The sequence below is a fragment of the Balaenoptera borealis genome, assembly GCF_965194805.1.
Source record: "Balaenoptera borealis genome assembly, chromosome: 21".
Classification (NCBI taxonomy): Eukaryota; Metazoa; Chordata; class Mammalia; order Artiodactyla; family Balaenopteridae; genus Balaenoptera; species Balaenoptera borealis.
This window is the reverse complement of record NC_138880.1, coordinates 2,658,361-2,678,951: the sequence shown is the minus strand read 5'-3', so window position 1 is coordinate 2,678,951 and position 20,591 is coordinate 2,658,361.

Below are 20,591 nucleotides of genomic sequence, written 5' to 3'. Positions count from 1 at the left end.
AAAAAAAAAAAAACCTAGACAAATGACAATGAAAACACGACGACCCAAAACCTATGGGATGCAGCAAAAGCAGTTCTAAGAGGGAAGTGTATAGCAATACAATCCTACCTCAAGAAACAAGAAACATCTCAAATAAACAACCTAACCTTACACCTAAAGCAATTAGAGAAAGAAAAAAAAAACCAAAATTAGTAGAAGGAAAGAAATCGTAAAGATCAGATCAGAAATAAATGAAAAAGAAATGAAGGAAACAATAGCAAAGATCAATAACACTAAAAGCAGGTTCTTTGAGAAGATAAACAAAATTGAGAAACCATTAGCCAGACTCATCAAGAAAAAAAGGGAGAAGACTCAAATCAATAAAATTATAAATGAAAAAGGAGAAGTAACAACTGACATTGCAGAAATACAAAGGATCATGAGAGATTACTACAAGCAACTCTATGCCAATAAAATGGACAACCTGGAAGAAATGGACACATTCTTAGAAAAGCACAACCTTCCGAGACTGAACCAGGAAGAAATAGAAAATATAAACAGACCAATCACAAGCACTGAAATTGAAACTGTGATTAAAAATCTTTCAACAAACAAAAGCCCAAGACCAAACGGCTTCACAGGTGAATTTTATCAAACATTTAGAGAAGAGCTAAGGCCTATCCTTCTCAAACTCTTCCAAAATATAGCAGAGAGAGGAACACCCCCAAACTCATTCTATGAGGCCACCATCACCCTGATACCAAAACCAGACAGAGATATCACAAAAAAAGAAAACTACAGATCAATATCACTGATGAACATAGATGCAAAAATCCTCAACAAAATGCTAGCAAACAGAATCCAACAGCACATTAAAAGATCATACACCATGATCAAGTGGGGTTTATCCCAGGAATGCAAGGATTCTTCAATATACACAAACTAATCAATGTGATACACCAAATTAACAACTTGAAGGATAAAAACCATAAGATAATCTCAATAGATGCAGAAAAAGATTTTGACAAAATTCAACACCATTTATGTTAAAAACTCTACAGAAAGTAGGCATAGAGGGAAACTACCTCAACATAATAAAGGCCATATATGACAAACCCACAGCCAACATCGTTCTCAATGGTGAAAAACTGAAACAATTTCCTCTAAGATCAGGAAAAAGACAAGGTTGCCCACTCTCACCACTATTATTCAACATAGTTTTGGAAGTTTCAGTCACAGCAATCAGAGAAGAAAAAGAAATAAAAGGAATACAAATCAGAAAAGAAGAATAAACCTACCAAAGGAGACAAAAGACCTGTATGCAGAGAACTATGACACTGATGAAAGAAATTAAAGATGGTACAAATAGATGGAGAGGTATACTATGTTCTTGGATTGGAAGAATCAACATTGTGAAAATGACTCTACTACCCAAAGCAATCTACAGATTCAATGCAATCCCTATCAAACTACCAATGGCACTTTTCACAGAAATAGAACAAAAATTTCACAATTTGTATGGAAACACAAAAGACCCTGAATAGCCAAAATAATCTTGAGGAAGAAAAATGGAGCTGGAGGAATCAGGCTCCTGGACTTCAGACTATACTACAAAGCTACAGTAATCAAGACAGTAGGATACTGGCACAAAAACAGAAATATAGATCTACGGAACAGGATAGAAAGCCCAGAGATAAACCCATGCACATATGGTCACCTTATCTTTGATAAAGGAGGCAAGAGTATACAATGGAGAAAAGACAGCCTCTTCAATACGTGGTGCTGGGAAAACTGGACAGCTACATGTCAAAGAATGAAATTAGAACACTCCCTAACACCATACACAAAAATAAACTCCAAATGGATTAAAGACCTAAATGTAAGGCCAGACACTATAAAACTCTTAGAGGAGAAAATAGGCAGAACACTCTATGACATAAATCACAGCACAATCCTTTCTGACCCACCTCCTAGAGAAATGGAAATAAAAACAAAAATAAACAAACGGGACCTAATGAAACTTAAAAGCTTTTGCACAGCAAAGGAAACCATAAACAAGATGAAAAGACAGCCCTCAGAATGGGAGAAAATATTTGCAAATGAAGCAACTGACAAAGGATTAATTTCCAAAACTTACAAGCAGCTCATGCAGCTCAATATCAAAAAAACCAAACAACCCAATCCAAAAATGGGCAGAAGACCTAAATAGACATTTCTACAAAAAAGATATACAGATTGCCAACAAACACATGAAAAGATGCTCAACATCACTAATCATTAGAGAAGTGCCAATCAAAACTACAATGAGGTATCACCTCACACCGTTCAGAATGGCCATCATCAAAAAATCTAGAAACAGTAAATGCTGGAGAGGGTGTGGAGAGAAGGGAACCCTCCTGCACTTTTGGTGGAAATATAAATTGGTACAGCCACTATGAAGAACAGTATGGATGTTCCTTAAAAAGCTAAAAATAGAGCTACCATATGACCCAGCAATCCCACTACTGGGCATATACCCTGAGAAAACCACAATTCAAAAAGAATCATGTACCACAATGTTCATTGCAGCTCTATTTACAATAGCCAGCACATGGAAGCAACCTAAGCGCCCATCCATAGATGAATGGATAAAGAAGATGTGGCACATATATACAGTGGAATATTACTCAGCCATAAAAAGAAACGAAATTGAGTTATTTGTAGTGAGGTGGATGGACCTAGAGTCTGTCATACAGAGTCAAGTAAGTCAGAAAGAGAAAAACAAATACCCTATGCTAACACATATATATATATGGAATCTAAAAAAAAGTGTTCTGATGAACCTATGGGCAGGACAGGAATAAAGATGCAGACATAGAGAATGGAATTGAGGACACGGGGTGTGGGAAGGGTAAGGTGGGATGAAGTGAGAGAGGGGAATGGACAGATACACACTACCAAATGTAAAATAGATAGCTAGTGGGAAGCAGCTGCATAGCACAGGGAGATCAGCTCGGTGCTTTGTGTCCACCTAGAGGGTGGGGTAGGGAGGGTGAGAGGGAGACGCAAGAGGGAGGCTATATGGGGATATATGTGTACGTATAGCTGATTCACTTTGTTATACAGCAGAAACTAACACGACACTGTAAAGCAATTGTACTCCAATAAAGATGTTAAAAAAAAACAAAGAGGGACTTCCTTGGTGGCACAGTGGTTAGGAATCCGCCTGCCAATGCAGGGGTCACAGGTTTGATCCCTGGTCTGGGAAGATCCCACATGCCGCAGAGCAACTAAGCCTGTGCGCCACAGCTACTGAGCCTGCGCTCTGGAGCCCACGAGCCACAACTACTGAAGCCCGTGCGTGTAGAGCCCATGCTCCGCAAAAAGAGAAGCCACCGCAAAGAACAGTAGCCCCCACTCACCACAACTAGGGAAAGCCCGTGCGCAGCAACAATGACCCAACGCAGCCAAAAATAAATTAATTAATTTATTTATTTAAAAAAAAAAAAGAAAGAAAGGTCTGGGATGGGGTAAAAATTTGATGCCACCACTATGTAAATATGATGGAAACCACAGAATGGATGAAGTTTCTCAGGGAAAGGATTCGGGGAGAGAAAAGATGGTGAGTCAAGGACCAACTCCTGAGGGACATCAGCATTTAAAAACAGTCAGGGGATCCTGAGAAGGAATAGCCAGGCAGACAGGACATAAAGCAGGAGAGGGCTGTGGTATAGATGAAGGTGTTTCAAGAAGGAAGAGGTGCTCAAGAGAGTTAAACACTGCTGCAAGCTCAGATGAGATAAAAACTGAAAATATAATGCCATCGGGCTTAGCAATGTCTGTTATTGATGACTTTGGGAAGAGCAGGTTCAGAGGTCAGAGCATAGTCAGATGAAGACAGAGCAGGGCGACAGAAAGTAATAACTCAAGAAATCTGGCTGTGTAGACCACGCCCCTATTGAGTGACATAGAGTTCTATATAGGTGTCTGTTTTTTAAGATGGGAGGGACAGGGCTATGTTATAAATCTTTCCACTTAACACAATTACTGTGCTTTTGTGTCTTTCTCCAGTTGTAGACTGCAAACACCATGAGGATAGTCTAGACTCATATTTTTGTGTCTGGTGCAGAGTAGTCTCTTTATTTTTATTTTCCTTGACTGTGCAGCTTGTGGGATCGCAGTTCCCCTACCAGGGATGGAACCCAGGCCCATGGCATCGAAAGTGCAAAGTCCTAACCATTGGACCACCAGGGAATTCCCCAGACTTGTCTCTTTAGAAGGGCTTGTTGAACTAAAACTGAGCCTTAGTCCAAACTACAACAAAATCTCCTATCACTGTCATTCCCTATTTAGTCAGGATAAGCTAGGTTATGCTCTGACAACAAAGAACCCTAGAATCGTAGTGGCTTAAAAACACAATTTTGTTTCTTGCTCATGCTATATACTCATCTTCAGTCAGGGACTCAGGGTGACAGAGCTTCCACTGTCTGGAATGGCTCCAGTCACTATGATGGAGGAATGGCTGTGGAAAATCACGTACTTCCACTAACTGGACGGAGCCACATGGCCACACCTATCATGAGAGGGGTCAGGAAGGAGGAGATGCAGAATACTGGTGACACCCCCAATGACCTTCCATACTCCTATAAGTCTTCAAGGTGGTCAGAAGAATCTTCCTGCAGTCTTCCAAGGGGTCCGGGCAAGCACAACTGCCAACACCTAGCAGAAGCTCTCCCCTTTTCTGTCCCCGTTCCACAGCTCTCCTCAGTCAGCAGACATGCCTGTGAAGCCACTTAGAAGCTGTCTTTGAGCTTCTGGATGGATCTTCCATTTTTCGCCACAATCCAAATACGCTCCACACGGCAGCAAGAGGGATGTTTATTAAACAGAAATCAGATCATGCCACACCCCTTCTTGAAACTATTTACTTCTAAGCACTAGAAAATCCCAAACTCCTTACCCTGCTCACAAGCGTCCCCGGATCTCCCGGCCTTTCCTCACTCTCACCACTCGGCTCCCACACCTGTCTCCTCTGCATTCCTCACACACCAGTGCTTTCCTGTCTGTTCTTTCTTCTTTCTAGAGAGCTTTTCCTTCCAGGTTGTCTCACATCTGGCTCTTTCTCATCATTTTCTCAAAGCAAAGTAAGTATCATCTTCCTGGAGAGAACTCTCCTGAATATTCTAACTAAGGTCATCCCATCCCTGTCCAGTCACTCTTTATACCATTATCTAGTTTTAGAAATATTTAGCATTCATCAGTATCTGAAATTATTTTACTTATATATTTTTATGTATTTATTGTTTATCTGCCCTCACTGGAATATAAGATCCATAAGTTTATGGATTTTTGTCTGTATTGTTCACTATTATATCCCCAGAATTGTTCTTAACAGATATTCATTGGATTAATTAATCAATCAATCAATACATTTTGGACGTAGATAAGGCTAGAAGGAAACTAGTTGCCAGACTGAGGCCAGGTTTGAGCACCAGCCTTTGCTAAAGATCAAACTGTCAAAGGAGCTCAGGAAGGTGAGCGGGGAGGGGAGTCAGGAAAGGGCAGTGAGGAAGAGGAGGTCCCGCCACGCAGATGGGTGGAAGCCACGCCTGGGAACACTCACCCCTCGACGGCCACACCCTCAGCTGGTAAACTAGAAAACAAAGTACACAATAACGGGAATTACAACAATCTGTCGTGCAGAGTGAGAGGGTAAGAATATTTGCCTGGGTAAGTCTGGGCTCTGAGGGGAAAGAGAAAACAAGAAACAGAAAACAATTCTCCTCTGAGAATCCCTAACCACAGCAGCCCACTGTGGATCTGGGGCCAGAAGCCACATTACTCATGGAGGAGAAAAGTCAAAATTTAGTCTAAGGAAGTCTCAGGATGACAGGTGTCTGTCAAAAACAAGGAAAGCATTTTCAAATCCTGGTTTTTTTGAATTTTCACAAATAAATTTCCAAGGGACATGAACTCACAATCAAAAATCACAAAACACACAAGGAAATAAGCCACCTTGAACTATATCAGCAACAAAATGCAAAATTAGAACTTCAAAAACTGTAGGCCTAGGAGTAGCGGTGGCCTCCTGATATTACAAGCTCTAAAATGTTTTACCAAACCTGGGGGTTTCCCTACACTCTGTTCCCACCTTGATAAATAATCATTTTATTAATCTGTTCTCAATTATCAAATTTGAGTGTATCATCTGTTTTCTACTGGGAACTTGTATGAATAAATTGGTTAGTTCCTGGACACTTTACCTATCTTTGTTACTATGTAAATGACACTTCATTTTTATTATATTTTTCTAGTTTTATATCAGTGGTGTGAAGAATGTAGTTCTTGTTGCACTGATGTTTTCTTGGCACTTTTGCTGAACTCTCTTATTAGTTCTATTAATTTGTATATTGATTCTGTTGGTTTTCATTGGGTAAATAGATAATCATATGATCTTCAAATAGTAAAAATTTATCTCTTTTTCTTTCACAGTTTATACTTCCTCTTTTCCCCTTGTAGTATTGGCCAGAACTATACTGGGGATTGTGGACTTTATCTTAAAGGAAATTCTTTCAAAGTTTTTCCATTAAGTGTAATTCTTCCTATAGGTTTTGGATAAAACCTTCATCAGGGTAAAGAAGTTCTGTTGTATTCATAAGTTACTGTTACAAAAAAGACTTATAAATAGGTATTGACCTTTATGAAATAAATTGAACTTATAAAAATTTTTAAATTTAGCTCTCCATTAAGAAAATGAAAAGGAAAATCACAGACTGAGGGAAAATATACATATAGAAAGGACTTGGATACAGCTATCCAGGATATGTGATGAGCTTTAAGTCAACAATAAAAGGAAAATAACCCAAATTTAAAATATGGGGAAAGGACTTGAAATTAACTTCACAAAGAAGGATCTATGTATGGTAAATAAACACACGAAAAGATGCTAAATATTATTAGTCACCAAGGAAATGCAGAGTATAACCACAATGAGGTATTACTTCATGCCCACAATAGTGGCTAAAATTTAAAAGACTGACAACATCAAATGTTGGTGAAGTTGTAGAACAACAAATCTCTCCTACTTTACTGGCTGAAGTAAAATGGTTTCACCACTTTAGAAAACTGACAGTTTTGGCAATTTCTTATAAAGTTAAATAGACACCTGCCATATAAACCAGTAATTCAACTCCTAGGAATTTATCCAGGAGAAATGAAAACACATATTTACAAAAAGACTAGTACAAGAATGTTTATTGCAGCTTTATTCATCATAACCAAAATATGAAAACAATGCAAATGTGTATCAAGAGGCAATTGGATAAACAAATTGTTTGGAATATAGCAACAAAAAACAATGAACTGGGCTTCCCTGGTGGCACAGTGGTTAAGAATCCGCCTGCCAATGCAGGGGACATGGGTTCGAGCCCTGGTCTGGGAAGATCCCACATGCCGTGGAACAACTTAGCCCGTGCGCCACAGCTACTGAGCCTGCACTCTAGAGCCTGTGAGCCACAACTACTAAAGCCCACTCGCTCTAGGGCTGGTGTGTCGCAACTACTGAGCCCGTGTGATGCAACTACTGAAGCCCATGCACCTAGAGCCCATGCTCCGCAACAAGAGAAGCCATCACAATGAGAATCCTGTGCACCGCAATGAACAGTAGCCCCCGCTCGCTGCAACTAGAGAAAGCCCGCGCGCAGCAACGAAGACCCAACGCAGCCAAAAATAAAATAAATAAAACATTAAAAAACTTATGAATTAAAAACAAAAAGAAAACAATGAACTACTTATACATGCAACAACATGGCTTAATCTTTTCTTTTTTGGAGTCTTATTTTATTATGGTTGAGTCAATATTTGAAAAATTCTTTATAGATAGTTAATACGCATTTTACATTTCTAAGTTTTACTATTATACTGGTTTTTAATTTCAGATATAAATCAAAATCTTGAAAATTCAAACAATACAGAAACACCAGTTGGAGATATTGAAAGCTCTCCAAGTTCTCTGCCCTCCCCGCCTGCACCCTCACCCCATCAATGGTTTAGCACATCCTCTCAATTCTTTTTCATATTTTGCGGGGAGGGAGGAGGGAAGAATAATAACAACAGTACCATTAAAAGAAAAATAAAAGCTGTTATTGGTCAAGCTTTGGCCAAGTTTCAGGCAATTTCCACATATTAGCATTGATTCTTACAAAAGAACCCATAAAGGCAATTATTATTATCCTTTTCTTGTCTGTGAGAAAACAGACTAAGAGTGAGTGAGTAACTTATCTAAAGTCACAGCAAAAGAGCAGAGGCAGGATCTGAATTTAGCTCTGCCTGATTCCAAACCTATACTCTTTCCACTGTGATGAGAGTGACAGTCACCATTTAATGAACCCCTATTATTTGCTCAGCCCTTTAAAAAGTTATTTCCATTTTTCACAAGAACTCAGTGAGATAACAGTGATCATTTCTCCTTTGAAGAGGGGGTGTGGTTGGCCAAAGCCACCTGGAAAATCAAGTGCAGAGTCAGGATTCATATCCAGGGCTCTTAGACGCCAATGTCCCTGCTTTTCCCTCGACACATTTACACTGTAACATTTCAATGAAGTAGCACCTGTATCTCAACATACTCCTGTGCACAGTGTGTTCCCATAGGTTTCTCATAGGTTTGGGAATTGTTGTCCCGTAGGTTTCCACCCCTGTGCCAACTCCATAGACGGATGGTCGCTGCCTGGAGCACTTGTCTGGGAAGGGTTCTCAGGCAGCTCTGTGAAAGCAAAGTGCTGTGATGGGCTAGTGACGTCTGTCTAGTGCTGTGGTGGGCTAGCGACGTCTGTCTAGTGCTGTGATGGGTTAGTAACGTCTGTCTAGTGCTGTGGTGGGCTAGTGACGTCTGTCTAGTGCTGTGATGGGCTAGTGACGTCTATCATGTGCATGGAAGGGGAGGTGCTGTGGCCTCAGTGCCTAGAATCCTCCATCCCCAACATGATTATTGTAAGATAACATAAGATTACTAACTCTTAATTACTTACATTTCTAGAATGATCAGTGGTCCCCTCACCTCCCTCAATGATCTATTAAAAAAAAAAAACTCTAGTTATAAAAAAAGAAAAAACAATGTACAAGGAGGTATACACATCCATATACTAATTCTCAGACAAAATTCTATATATAGATAAGCTACTTTTAGTATATACCAAAGACAAAATTATTCAGTGCAATTTGACTAGCTGTCTTATTCACACAACCTGCCTTGTTTCATCATAGTGTTGTGCTCTACACAAAGATAGAAAATTCTAACCTTCTGCTCTAATAATTTCCTGCCCCTACACCTGACTTTAAGCTACCAGACAATTTTAACTCTTTGTACATCTCCAACTTAGTCGTTAGTCTGTAGTTAAAAGACCAGCTTAAATATTTTTCAATTGGACCGAATGTTGGATCTCGTTTTAATCTGGTACTTTGGCTTTGTGAGTAGAGATGGGTCTGGAAAATAGAAGGAAGTTGGCATTAATATAGGAGAGGGGAATATGGGGCTTAATCTTAAAAACATTGTGTTGAGGAAAATAAACCAGGCACAAAAGAGTACATTATCTATGTGATTCCTCCAAAGAACAGCCAAAAATAACCTATGGTGATAGAAATCAGAGTAGGGTTGCCTATGAGAAGGGAGATTGGTTGGAAGGAGGCACAGGGGAACTTCCTGGGGTAATGGAAATATTCTGTCTTGATTGGTGCATTGATACACAGGGGTATGTGTTCGTCATCACCCACCTGATTGCACACTGAAGGTCTGTGCACGTCTGCCTTAAATTTTATCATCATTGTCGTCATCATCATAATGAAATGATGATACTAACATCACAAATGAACTGTGTAGTTTCATTCTTTATTTTTTGGAACAACTTTTTTTTTTTTTTAATTTATTTTATTTATTCTTTTTTTTTTGGCTGCATTGGCTCTCTGCTGCGTGCGGGCTTTCTCCATTTGAGGCTAGCAGGGGCTACTCTTCATTGTGGTGCGTGGGCTTCTCACTGTGGTGGTTTCTCTTGTTGTGGAGCTCGGGCTCTAGGCGCGTGGGCTTCAGTAGTTGTGGCATGTGGGCTCAGTAGTTGTGGCTCGCAGGCTCTAGAGCACAGGGTCAGTAGTTGTGGCTCACGGGCTTAGTTGCTCTGTGGCATGTGGGATCTTCCCGGACCAGGGCTCGAACCCATGTCCCCTGCATTGGCAGGAGGATTCTTAACCACTGTGCCACCAGGGAAGCCCTGGAACAACTTTTATAAGACAGGAAACAAGTGCTCATTGAATGTTGGTGGAATTCACCAGTAAAATCAATCAGGTGTGTTGTCTGTGTATGTATCAGTTATCTCTCGTCATGTGACAAACTACCCTAGAACTTAGTGACTTCAAACAACACACATTTGTTACTTCACAGTTTTGTGGGCCTAGTTGCTTCTCACTCAGGGTCTCTCACAAAGTAGCCGTCGATGTGTGGGTCAGCTCTCGCCCGAGGGAGAATCTGCTTTTCATCTCACTCACGTGGTTCTTGGCAGGACTCAGAAATCCACTTCCCAGCCCAATAGCACAGCTGTGCAGAAGCCACAGGTCCTCACTGACTGTTGGCAGGAGACTCAGTCCTCGGCTCTGGGCCTTTCCTTTGGGGAACCCCCAGCGAGGTGCCCCACTTCCCCAGAGCAGGGCTGAGAGGGAGAGGAGGAGAGCAGCAGCAGGGTGGGCCTAGCTTCCCTGCGGCCAAACACCTAGTGACGTCCGATCACTTCGCCATACTCCATTCATTAGGAGAGTCCCTCGGTCCAGCCCACGTTCAAGGGCACCAATCCCAGGAGACAGGTCACAAGAGCCACTTCAGAGGACACCCACCACCATATGTCCCAGGATGGCGGAAATAAAAGAGGGGCCATGACACAGTCTCGACGCTGACTCTGAGGGGCTTGATTAGCCCCACCTGTCGTGTGTGTGTGTGTGTGTGTGTGTGTGTGTGTGTGTGTGTGTGCATGGGCACTTGTGCCTTGAGAGGGACAGTTCATTAATTCCATTTGAAAACTTTGTGTACTCAGTGGTTAATTTTAAAATTTCTCTTTGTGCCAATTTTTACACATTTACATTCCTAGGAATTTATCTGATTCAGGTAGTTTTTCAAATTCATTTGTATATATTCATTTATAATCACCTTTAAAATTTTTCAAGTGTCTGTAGTTAATCCCCCTTTTCATTACACATTTTGCATATTTGCATTTTCTCCCTTTTTCCCTCCAGATACCTTTCTTATTAATCTTTTTCACGAAACTGCTGCTGTTTTTGTTCATCTCTGTTGGTATTTTTCCTCTTCCAGCTCATTGATTTCTGTCCTTATTTTTGTTTTCTTTCATGATGTTTCTTTGTATTTATTCTAGTGCTCCTTTTCCAAACTCTTGAGTTGAACAGTTAGCTTGTAATTTTTAACCTTTTAAACTTTTCTATTAAACATATTTAAGGTTATAATTTCACCTAAAAGTACTTCTTTAGCTATTCCACACATTTTAACATGTTGTGTTTTCATTATCCTTTAATTATGAGCATCTATTTGTTTACTTTATTTCCTCTTAAAACCAAGGCTTACTTAGTTACTAAATTACCAAACATAGAGGATTTTTTTTAAACTTATACCTTTGTTATCAACTTCTAATTTTCCTGAATAAACTACAATTTCTACTTGAATAAATCATGGGTTGCAAGTTCTCAGGGAGACCTTTCCTCTTCCTGTGGGCTCAGCCCTCCCAGGCCCGCCTGTGTGTGGGTCTCACCCAGACGTCTGCTTGCTGCGGGGCCAGAAGCATCACCTCCCGGCTCAGGCCGACACCCCCAGGGCAGCGAGGCACCGGGCAAAGCCGCCTGGTTTTCAGCGCTGAAGCATCCCGTTACTTTTCTGCACACTCAGCTCTGTGTTGACAGGGCTGTTTGCGACAGGCGATACCGCCCGGTGAAGTGTCTGAAGTGGAGGATTTCAGGTAACCTAACCTTCTGCATTGCTTATAACTGGACCAGGGTCAAACAAGACAGAATGAAAGGCGGCGTGGGTGATCTCAGCCTCCAGAGGTGACCACTGCGGCCTCGTGGTCTCCTTCCCACAGGCCTTTTCTCTGAGCTCACACAGCCCCGCGGGGTTGGGGGAATGGAGCCTGAGGGTCTGGCTTCCCAGGCCCAGCTCTGTCACAAGCTACTTGTGTGACTTTGAGAAAAATCATTAACTTCCGTCAATCCGGTTTTCTCCTTTGGGAAATGAAAGGGCCAAGGAGACACTAAGATACAGTATTCATAAGCTTATTTTTTTCTCTGACTTCTTGTTTAGTCTGCCTTTTTTGGTCTCTATAGTTTTTTCATGGAAGTAGACTGTGGTTAGTAATGCATAACTTTTCTGGATAAAGAAGATGTGGTGCATATATACAATGGAATATTACTCAGCCATAAAAAGAATGAAATGGTACCATTTGCAGCAACATGGATGGACCTAGAGATGATCATACTAAGTGAAGTAAGTCAGACAGAGGAAGACAAATACCATATGATATCACTCACGTGTGGAATCTAATTTTTTTAAAATTATACAAATGAACTTACTTACAAAGCAGAAACAGACTTACAGATTTTGAAAACACACTTATGGTTACCAAAGGGGAAACATGGTGGGGGGGAGGATAAATTAGGACTTTGGAATTAACATGTGCACACTACCATATATAAAATAGATAAACAACAAGGACTTACTGTATAGCACAGAGAACTCTACTCAATATTCTGTAATAACCTGTACGGGAAAAGAATCTGAAAAAGAAAGAATATATGTATATGTATAACTGAATCACTTTGCTGTACACCTGAAACTAACACAACATTGTAAATAACTATACTCCAATAAAATTTACAAAAAAACTTTTCTGTAATTAAAAGGAAAAAAAAAAAAAAAAGAGGATCCATGCTATGTCTAAGGTCCTTTTAAGCAGTTAAAAGAACTCTATGGTCATCTATACAAACAGTCCTGATAATTGGGCATAGTTCCCACACCTGCTGTGCATCAGAATCACCTGGGAGCACTTGTTCAAAATGCAGATTTGTGTTAATACAGTCCCTGGGTTTTGAAAAAAGAGCCCTGGAGGATTCTGATGAGCAGCCAGCGGGCATGCCCAGCAAAGCTCTGGCATCAGGAACGTGGCCACCTGGTGGCACCAGGGCAGCACAAGGGCACTGCAGACGCCACTGCCGTAAGCGTCCTGCCTGGGGGTTCTGAATCCTCACGCCGACCCTGGGCAACGTCCTTCCTCTCCCTGGGCCTCAGCTGCTGGTTCTACGAAATGAAGGTTCTGATTCTCTTTCCACCTGGACTCCTACTCCTTCACAACCCCGCTGCAGGCCCTCCCTCCCCCCGACCCCCCACAGGATCAAAGCTGGGCCTTCCTAGCAGGACATCCCTTTGCCCAGAGCTGGTCCCCTGCAGAATCTCGGGTGACACTTGTCTTTCAAATCCTGGCTCCCGGGCGTGATTCAAGGAGTCATCCTAAACCCCTTCTCCCGCCTGAGATTTGGGAATCACACTTATTCCAAGGGGGTGGTCCATCCTTCCTGGGGATGTTTCTATTCCCAAAGAGGCCCTCAGGCACGGGCAATGTTTAACCCGAAGAAATAAATTATTGGCGAAATTAAATACCTGCTCGGCTGCTATACGGGATACTGGGAGGTGGGGTGTTGTAAGTTCTCTTTATTTCAGGCATAGCCCTGACATGACCAGCCACATTCCCTGCAGGTAAGGAAAACTCTCCCTGTCTGTTAATCCGGCGTCATTAATTCTACTTCATTCTACTTCGAATGAGTCAGAGCCTGTGCGCTCAGGGAGCTCCAGGTCTAAGGGAGAGACGCCTTCACAACATAACCGGCCAGGAGGGGTGGGACCAGGCTGGGGGGAGGCGCGGAGGCGGAAGGCCCCCGGGATGCTGAGCTCTGACTCCAGGTGAGGGGTGTGGAGGCCAGTGTCAGGTAGGGGGAGCGGAGGAAAGGCGGAAGGGCGGTTTCACAAGGGGACTGGGCTTAGCCCGGGGCTGGCGGCTGGCGGCTGGAGGGGTCCCCGCTCCTGTGTCCTCAGGAAGTCTTTCTTCTCGTCTCTTCTCTTGCAAAGAGTAAACAAAATCATAAATGTCCTCTCCTTTCCTCTTTTCCTCCTACCGTGAACAGATTTAATTATTCCTTCGAGGAGTCTCTGAGTCCCAAATCATCAAATAATGGGTGACCTGAATGAGCACTGTTTTAAGACTCATTTGCTACGTCTTAGACTATAAAATGAAAGAGGCTCAGTTTCCTAATACTTCCCAGCATCAGGGGATGGACCAAGCTCATCCTGCTGACATCACTATATTATAGTCGGTTACTGAGGAAGGCAGGGATCTCAACAGCGATGTTTCTCCACTCAGCATGGTCCCGAGCTTTGCTTCAAGGGGAGGGGGGCGCGCACCAAGAGTTCTGACCCCTGATCATAACTCAAGTCTGATCTCTGGGTTTGAGGAACTAGCCCATCTCGGCCCCTTGGTCCATTTTACAGATGAGGAAACAGCTGTGACGTGTTCTTCCGGTTGTATCACACTAGCCGAGGGCCAAGGATGACACGACGGCGGGTAGCTTTGCGGAGGTGCCGGGAGCCCGGGCGGGAATCACCGTGGAGATTGAGAACACAGACGCCCAGCCCGCCCGGACCCACCAGAGCTCAACAGCGGGATCCAGGGCTGCTTATTTTGCTCTCAGGGTGATTGTGAAGCGAACCTCTGATTAAGAACCACTGCATCAGCGGAGGCTCTGTTTGCACTGAAGTTGTTTGGTTTAGTCGGCTCGCTTGTTAGCGCAGTTTCTGTCCACACAGCATCTCTGGAGCCTCACGGGATTATCCTCAGGGCACCTGGGCTGACGCGCCCTTCCCTCTCCAGGACTGCAGTCCTAGGAAGACTGCGGGCACCCATCCCCACGTGGCCGCTGCTGAGTGTCTTGTCTGTAGAAGGATCACACGACAGTGCTGCTGGATCCCAGGATGAAATCCTGGGCACGCGACCCTGTCCTTGAACGAACCCGGAAAGTGAGTTCGTTCCTGACTGTAGGACGCGCACCTGGTCCCGGAGCCTCCGGCGGCCTACAGCGCCGCCTGCTGGAACAGCTGGTTATTTCCCGCTGCATCTGGGCCTGGGCGATGCAGGGGCTGAAACCTGGTGTTTACTTCCTCATGCTTACCTACTACAGTTACTCGTTCTGTTTATCCGTTTCAGTAGCATAGATTTCCTAAGGACAGCAACAGTAACTGAATTACTACGAAAGACTGGGCTGAGAACGCCACTGAGAATAGAGTGGGTTGGGGAGGGAAAATGTTAGAATTTTTCAAAACAAAGGATCTTTGGCTCTCAAATTGCGCATTAGGAAAATCTAAGGCCCTTCAATGGTTATTTAGAGTTTCCACAGAGACTGAAATTCCTGTGAAGTCCTTATTTTCTCAAGAGCTTCCCCAGCCTCTCAGACTGTGCCACTTCATTTGTTTAGAAGGATCTGGAACCTCCCTCAGGTTCTGTGGTGCTACTTAATAAGATGTGTCCTAGATGAATGGATAAAGAAGATGTGGATAATGAAATAGTACTCAGCCATAAAAAAATGAAATAATGCCATATGCAGCAACATGGATGGACCTAGAGATGATCATACTAAGTGAAGTTAAGTCAGACAGAGAAAGACAAGTATCATATGATATCACTTATATCTGGAATCTTAAAAAATGATACAAATGAACTTATTAACAAAACAGAAACAGACTCACGCTCATAGAAAACAAACTTTACCAAAGGGGATAGCGGGGGGGGGGGGGAATGAGGGGAGGGAGAGGAGGAGAGATAAATTAGGAATTTAGAATTAACAGATACACACTACTATATATAAAATAGATAAACAAGGACCTACTGTATAGCACAGAGAACTATATTCAATATCTCGTAAAAACCTAAATGGAAAAGAATCTGAAAAAGAATAGATATATACATATATGTATAACTGAATCACGTTGCTGTACACCTGAAACTAACACAACATTGTAAATTAACTCTACTTCAATTTAAAAAATGGTAAAGAAAAAAAAAAAACAAAATTTAGGATGTGTCCTATTGCTGGTTGCTGGGCAACTCCAGCCTTGAAAGAAAAGGCAAGGGCAGACCACTGAAAATAACTTTAAAGGTTGAATCCATGCATAATCGTACTCCTTTTCTTCCTCTGCTACTCTCAGCTTGAACGGGTCTAAATGTCAGTGTAGGGTAACATAAAGGATGTGAGCTTTGAAGTCAGGGAGACTTGGGTTCAAATCCCAGCTCTGACATTTACCAGCTGGGTAACTCAGGCAAAAGTAGTTAACTTCTGAACATGATAATTCCTCATATGCAAAATGGGAATAATACGGTGCCTCCCTCATGAGTTCTTCCTGGGGAAATCAGTGAGACAGCATGTGATATGCAGAGCCTGGTGCCAGGCTTGCGGAAGGAAGGTGGTAATGGTCCTGAGGATATGGGGTTAGCGCAGGACAGCAGGAGGATATTGGTGATGCTCTTCTCTTGATTCACTGGGCAACATGGCCAAGGAAGCAAGAGAGGTCAAGAGACACGCTGGGGCCAGTGGACCTACACAGGCCGGAGCGCCACCCCTCTGGGAGCTGCTGGCAGAGTGAGGCCAGGCAGGCGGTCCCCGGGCACACGTGCCATCCCCTGAATCCTTTCCTGAGCCTCTTCCAGGTACCTCCCTGGAGACAGCAGCTCCCACCTGGTCTCTCCCTGCGTGGGCTTGCTGGGCCAGCAGCTGAGGAGGTGGAGGGAAAGACTGAGGTTCAAAAAGTAGGTCTGAAGGGCCCCAGACGAGGATAAAGGAAGGGGCCTCGGCGGTCAGCCCTGGACCCCGGGCTTCCTCGCGGTCCTTTTAGGCACCTCACAGGTCACGGGGTAAATGGAGTCGCTGGTCCAGGGCACAAGGGCGAGCAGAGAGAGCCAGGCCCTGGGCGGCTCTGATGCTTCCTCTTCGTCTGGCCGCTCAGGACAGAGACTCAGAGTGGCAATGGTCCAGCCGCTGACCAGCCTGGGTCCCTGGGCAGATCACTTACCCCTCTGAGGCTTGGGGCGCTCATCTGTGAAGTGGAAATAATGGTTTCACAGAGCTGTTGGCAGGATTAAGTTCGGTAATATATATATTTAATACAGCACAGTGTACAGTAAGAGCGAAATAAACGCCAGCATTCTGGCTGTCATCCTCATTATCATAATGTTATTACTGTTATTATTATTCTGGCTTCATGCTGCTTATGTTGTTCTCCCAGTGGCTTCCCAGTCTCAGGGCGCCCCCAAGCATGATAACCAGTCTTCTTGAGGGTAGGAACATTTCGAACCACTGCTCACAGCTGTTCCTTTTGGAGGCCCTGTGTGAAGCGTGGGAAGGAGAGTCGTGTGGTCAGAGAGCTCCCTCTTCAGGTCCAGGTAGTGACCCTCCTCTCCAACGCTGCGTTCAGATGTAGGTCACCTCTTCCTGTTCTTCCAGCTGTGGTACTTCCTTCTGCACCTTGAGCATGTGGTCTTCAAAAATGTGCTACTATTAGATAATCACACCTTCAGCTATTAAAATAGCAGCACCATAAAGAGAGCGGTCAATATTATTCACATTCTCATTTTATGCCCTGCTCAGTGCTGGGCCCTTCGCGTGCATTATCTCATTTAATTCTAACAACTTTCAAGGTGGGTATCAGTAGCTTCATTTTGTACATAAGGAAACTGTGCTTCAGGTGGATTAAGAAACTTGACAAAGCCCCACAATGAACAGATGGTGGAACCGGGCGCAGCTGTGTATGTGGTGCACCTAACACTCCCGAGGGGGTCATTTTTAATACCCCTCTTCTATGTGGCAAAATTACGTTTAGTAATAATTACGATACGAAACAAAAAATTTTAAAACCAGAAAAGAAATAGGCAATGAAAATTGTCTCTTATCGAACCCTATACTTATTTATGCCATTAAAAAGTTTGTAAGTAAATAAAAAATGAAATAGTACAGTACAAAAAAAAATAGATTCATACTAATTATATTAATGGATTTTTTAAGGGAATGAACATGTGATAAATTAATAACGATGAAGTTCAAAAACAACAAATTAGGGAAAATGACAATTTTTAAAGAGAGGAACACATTTAACTTTAAAGACGTCATTCCGATTCTGTGTACTAGCTTCCTAGGGTCTCCATAACAAAGTACTAGAAACTAGGTGGATTAAAACAGCAGAAATGTATTCTCTCACAGTTCTGGAGGCTGGAAGTCCAAAGTCAAGGTGTGGGCAGGGCCGTGCTCCCCGTGAGACCACAGGGGAGGGCCCTTCTTGGCCTCTCCCAGCTCCTGGCCGGTCCCCAGGCCTCCGTGTTCCTTGCCATGCAATGTCATCGCTCTCATCGTCACCTGCATCACCTGCATTGTCACATTGCGTCCTGGTGGGTGTCTGTGTCTTCACATGGCTTTCCTCTCCCCACGTGTGTCTCTCTCCTCTTACAAGGACCCCTGTCATATTGGATTAAGGGCCCACCCTCACTCCAGTATGACCTCATCTTAACTAATTACATCTGCAACAATACTCTTTCCAATTAAAGTCACATTCTAAGGTACTGGGGGTTGAAACTTTAATGTATCTTTTGGGAGGACACAATTCAACCCATAGCATTTAGTAAAATATCTTAAGTGTTGGGACTTCCCTGGCGGTCCAGTGGGTAAGACTCTGCGCTCCCAATGCAGGGGGCCTGGGTTTGATCCCTGGTGAGGGAACTAGATCCCACATGCAGGCCGCAACTGAGGAGGCCGCGTGCCACAACAAAGATCCCTTGTGCCACAACTGAGACCCGGCACAGCCTAGATAAATAAATCAATTAATTTAAAACAATCTTACATGTCATGTGAACTAAAATTTGCACTTACCAAACAAAAATATTACACCTCGCAGTTCACACTCCGTTTTACTCTTAAATTTTAAAAACCATATAAAAACTCCAAGTGGTCATGTGGAATGACAGAGTTGAAGGACTCACGTTCTGTTGCTTTGTTTTTACCACTCCTGTGCTATTGTTATTTAAAATCTACTGTTTAAATAAAGTATGTGTATAGGTACCAGGGTTGGAGTTACAAACTGTGCTCCAAGTAAGTTCAAATCATTCTAAACCATTATGAATTCAATCTCTGAACCTAAGCAGGTAGCTGCATCCTCACATATAACTAGTAGGGTTGCCAGACAAAATACAGGATGCCTGGTTAAATTTGAATTTCAGGTAAACAATAAATTTGTTTTAGTATAAGTATGTCCCAAGTAAGCATGGGACGTAGCTATACTAAAGAATTAATCATTGTTATTTGAAATTAAAATTTAAGTGGTGCCCTCTGTTTTTCTTTAATCAATCTGTCAACCCTAACTGGGAGATCTCTGACTAACTTTCATGGAGAAGACAAGGTTTATTAAAGGATAAGAAACAAAAATGTGGTAAGTTGAAACTTTCATATATGTTATTAAAATTTAATAGTAACCATAAGAATTGCTTGGAATTCAGACCTATGAAAGACTTTTTCAGGAAAGAGTATTTTATCACTGACATTATTTAGAATTGCCAAACACAGTGATAACAAAAAGCAAGCTCACTTTTAGTTGGTTTTATAACTGTTTTTAAATTCTTTACAGACAATGCACCTTCTTGATGGCTGACCTTGGCACACTACTGACCGGGCATAGTAAAAACCTTTCATTGGTGGGATGCTTTACAGTTTCTAAAGCCCTCTGTCACATCCATTATTTAATCTGGTCCAGAACAGTTATGGAAATTAGCAAGTCTATGTAACTGACTTACCCTAAGCCATGCGCTTCCTACAAGGCAGGGCTCAGACCCAGTCCATCTTTTGACCCTTTATCTCAGGCCCTTTCTTCCCAGACACCTTGGTTCTAGTGCTGATTTTGCCACGGACTCACCTGAGTCAAGCCACGCTACTTCTCTTAGATTCAGTTTCCTCATCTATTCAAAAGGAAAGGATTGGACTAGGTGATTTTTGAGACACATTTCAGCCCTGAGATTCTGCAACTCAGACCTTGGGACGCTGCCCTGTGCAGGCATTCTCTACCTGGGCTGGAGCGAGAGAGGAGAGTCAGGCGCCAGCCAAGGGGAAGCGAGGCAGGTATGGGAGCATCACAAAGGTGACCTCCTTCATCATTTGGCCCAGAGCAGCGAAGTGCCATCCTGCCAACAGAACACAGTTTGCCCCTGAGACTAGAGCACGGCGCTGAGGAAGCACACTCACCTTCATCAGTTCACACTCACATGCGGCCCGTGTACACGCTCACACCAGGGGGACCAAGATTCTTTTCAGGTACAATGGGACACCTCCCTGAGGACACGCCAGTTTCCAATGCCAGCCAATGTGCTGTGAATCTGACCTCCCCCCCCCCCGTCCATCTAATTCCAGGTGGGCATGACCTACTCAAGACACGTGTGTCCCAGATACTCAGCCTCTAGCAGAGCTTTACCAGGCCGGATGCAATCACTATCTCTGCCACTGGGTTATTGTGGGGT